Genomic DNA, 4,357 nt, shown 5'->3' on the forward strand with positions numbered 1-4,357 from the left:
CATTCTGGATTGTTCATCCCCTCTCCATTTACATCATATTTCCTTATCAGATTCACCTGCTTAGAATAATTGAAACCATCAATTTTCTTGCCAAGAGCTTCAACTTGATTTGCTAACATAGAAATTGCATCAACATGAAAAACACCAACTACTTTAATTGTTTTCATTCTCATGACTTGCCACTGATAGTTATTTAGTGTCATCTCCTCAATAAACTCTTGAGTTGCCTTGGATGTTTTTATTTAGTGTTCTACTAGCTACTGTATCAATTAGTCACCTAGTCGAGGGATTCAAACCATTGTAGAAGGTTTGAACTTGCAACCACAAAGGTAATCCATGATGAGGACAACTTTTCAAAAGATCCTTAAATCTCTCTCATGCATCATATAATGTCTCGAAATCAATTTGAGCAAGAGAAGAGATGTCTCTCAACTTAGCTGTTTTAGCTCGTGGAAAGCACTTCAATATAAACTTCTCGGTCATCTGATCCCAAGTCGTGATAGAACCTCGTGGAAATGAATTCAACCACTCTTTTTCCTTGTTTCTCAATGAAAATGGAAACAATTGTAAGCATATGGCATTGTCAATAACGCCATTGATCTTGAAAGTGTTACAAATCTTTAGAAAGTTAGCCAAATGAGTATTTGGATCTTCATCTTGCAAACATCAAACTGATACTATTGTACCATCTCAATTGTGTTCGACTTTAGCTCAAAATTATTTACATTAATAGTTGGTCTAACAATACTCGATTCAGCCCCAATCAGAGTGGGCTTAGCATAATCATACATAGTCCGAAGGGCAGGACATGTAGGAGGTAGCTGATTATTTTGATTATCACCCATCACCATAGTAATATCTTTTTCCTCTTGATCATTTACTAAATTCTATTGACTTTGCCTTTCTTTTCTAACCTCTCTACAATTTCTACAAGCAATCTTGTCGATCTCACTATAAAAAAGTAATGGATCCGATGTAACACCCTAGACCCAGCCTAGAAGTTTAGACCGAATCTCGGATGTTACATTAATCACCAAAGTGATCGTAGGTAAATTTTTTTACAAATAAGTTATCACGTCAAACCGAAACATTTAATCATTTAAAATCAATCAGTAAAAATACAGTTAAATTTATTATAAAACTGGAATTAAATGAACGAATAAAAATTTGAAACGGATATTGTACCACAGTTTTATAAAATCTTACAATCCAACAACCGAATAACAAATAGAAACTGGAAATACACACTGATAATTTTATTTTTCTCCGAGACTGTCCGAGACCTCCATATACCAAGCCCAGCGTCAGAATTCAGAAAAGGTACCTAAAAGGAGAAACATTAAGAGGGGTTGAGCTTCATGAGCTCAATGTCAGTTCGAATCAAGACAAAATAAGAATCACAGAATTTAATTCAACAGACTTACGAATATTTACAGAGACAGAAATAAAACCTGGAACTAGTTCCCCAACAGAACATGACACTCAAGCACACAAATTCACACACAAATGATTAGAGTACAGTCAAATAGTCTAACACTCAGAACACACAAATAGATGCGTATGTAATGCAATCAAATAGAACCCACCCATTCAGCTAGCACACCTCTTCGTCCCCCGATCACACCCCATAAGAGCTATTTAAGCTCATCCAACTAAAACACACCACACAAGACCTCGAGGGCCCATCCAACCCTACACGCAATACATGTGGACTAAGCCACTCAGATATCAATACGCAGGAGAGCTGGCGTATGTGCTGTACAATGCAATGCGACATTCCGCTATACAGACACGCTACAATTTTAAACTGCCAGATCAGATAACAGTACGTAGCGAAGTTGATGTACATGTAATACCATGCGATAAATCGCTGTACGAATATGTTGCAGTGAAACTGTCAGATCAGATCAGAATCAGACTCCCTTCTCTTCGCAATCCCACCCAAAACTTACTTTATGCTAGTGTATGCATGCGCACAATCTCACAAAACAGTGACACTTTATCAAACAGTCAAATAGATAAAATATGCATACACAACCTATAGATCAGATTCAGAACTAAACATCTTACACAACAATTACACTTAACACTTAAGCCGCAGCACAAATCAGAGTCTTAACTATCCTTACTAAAGCTTAGTCAAGGGTTGAAGCACACAGACTACCCTTACTAAAGTTTAGTCAAGGGTTGAAGCACACAGACACAATTTCAGATCAGAAACACACGCAGAACCAAAATAAGTGCCTTAGAACCACACGCCCGTGTGCTCTAGACGTGTGGAAATGCCTAGGTCGTGTGGGAGATCAAAATTCCATCTGAAGAGGGGCATGCGGTCGTGTGATTGAGGCACACGCCCATACAGACTAGGGACATGGCCATGGGTGCAAACCGTGTAACTATCTGCCCATTTGTACTAAAATAGAGTACAGGGTAGACACGGCCGTATGTCCAAAACACACGCCCGTGTGGGATCCCTAAATCCCCAAATTAGCTAACGGCCGTGTGGCCAGGCCGTGTGACACCAAATCACTCAAACCCTAATTCCCAAACACACATGCTGGTGTGCCTAAGGGACATGGCCATGTGAAAATCGACAAAATCCCCAAATCGGCCACACGACCGTGTGGTACCAAAACTTGCTGGAAAACCCTAATTCCTAAAAGCACATGGCTGTGTGAACTAGCACATGCCCGTGTGGCAACCTAAGTGGTCACAAAACCACTTCAAAACAAGCCAAAATTACCGATTTAGCCATCGAAACAACCCCCATCCTTTGCAATGTCAAGAATATATCGAGATATGTAGTATTCCCCATAATATTTCAACAAATAATACTCAAAACCAACAACTAGAGAACACTTAAGAAATGTTAAAAAAGTAATTCGCAAAAAAAAATAGTCAAGGTTCGAATCCTATACCTGTTTCGACGATAGAGGAGCGAGATTATTAGATACACGTGTAGCGAAAACTGTTTTCCCAAGGGAAAGAAAGGAAAATCGAAGAAAAAAGCCAAGGACCAAATAGAAAGAAAATAAAATAAAATAATAGGGAAAAAGAAAAGAATGTCCTAGCAAAAGAAAAATGAAAACCAAAGACAAAATAAATAAATAAATAACTATATATATTAAATTAAAACAAAACAAAGCAAACAAAAAAAAACTATTCCTCCAAGAAGTACACACAAGGACTTGAACTAGGGACCTAGAGACAAACTAACACACACTCAACCACCAGACAGCAGGCCCATTCTGACACTTAAATCCGTGACTAAACACTATAGCACACCCCTGTCTCTGACCCTAACCACAAAATCTAATATTCCTAGCTATAAAGGTTTTACATCTAGCGGGTTTCCTCTAGTCATAAACGAAAAGAACCTGCCAGAAGTAACAAATGAAAAATTAGAATGTGAAAATTAAACAAAAATAAAAATATTAAAATAAAAAATGACTAAATTAATAGAAATCTCGGCAATGACACCAAAAACTTGATGCAGTCGTAAACTAACTAAAAATCAGAAAAATGCAAGTGCACCTATAATTAATAGTATAGCTACGATGAGCAAAGATATCATTCCCACGAGGACTAAAAGTACTAGTAATTACTGTTTTTTTATTATTTAACCGATAAATTGGAGTAATTTATTAAAACTAAAATTTACTAAATTAATTAACAAAAGAACACGACAAAGAAAAAATCAAGAAAATAATCGATTAACAACCAAGAAGCGAGATAATACCCAGGAAAGAATCCACCTAGACTTCATTTGTTATTATCAATCTAAATTACGTAATTTTTTCACTTAGTATCTTGATCTGCAAAAATTCTTAAATTATGCTAATATCTCTCTTCAAGACTAAGAGCAATTGACTCTAGGATGATTAATTGAAATTTCTTTCTAATTAAAACCCCTATTGTTGAATTAACTCAATCTATGCATCTCCCTATTAGATTTGGCTCTAATATGGTAGATTTATGTCATTCTATTTCTAGGATTGCATGCAGCTCTACTCAATTACACTAGATATACTCTTAAACAGGGTCTATTCCTCATCTAATTTAAGCACATCAAACATGGACTAATAATTTAGAAATATTAAACCAAGAATTAAGCACACATAATTGAGAACAAGATCCAAATATTTATTGCATAAAACATAAATCAAATGACAAAATTCATCATAAGGTTCGTCTCCGCTAAGTATTTAGAAAATTAGTTCATAATCGCAAATAAAAACATCCAAAAGATGGTATAACCACAAGAAACAAAGAAACCTACAATAAACTTCAAAGGAATCAAGAGGAAATCTTCAATCTTGATGGAAATCTGCTTCAGAGTCGACTTCAATGGTGCTTT

At 36.1% G+C, this 4,357-nt stretch overlaps 1 non-coding gene across 1 annotated transcript; it reads left to right on the plus strand.

The window, feature by feature from the left end:
• Positions 1-331: 331 nt before the first annotated feature.
• On the plus strand, positions 332-439 carry LOC128279588 (small nucleolar RNA R71). The gene has a single exon (XR_008269790.1). It is a non-coding gene; the product is annotated as a small nucleolar RNA R71 (small nucleolar RNA).
• The last annotated feature ends 3,918 nt before the right edge of the window (positions 440-4,357 follow it).

Source organism: Gossypium arboreum, chromosome 8 (genome assembly GCF_025698485.1).
Source record: "Gossypium arboreum isolate Shixiya-1 chromosome 8, ASM2569848v2, whole genome shotgun sequence".
In the NCBI taxonomy this organism is placed as follows: domain Eukaryota; kingdom Viridiplantae; phylum Streptophyta; class Magnoliopsida; order Malvales; family Malvaceae; genus Gossypium; species Gossypium arboreum.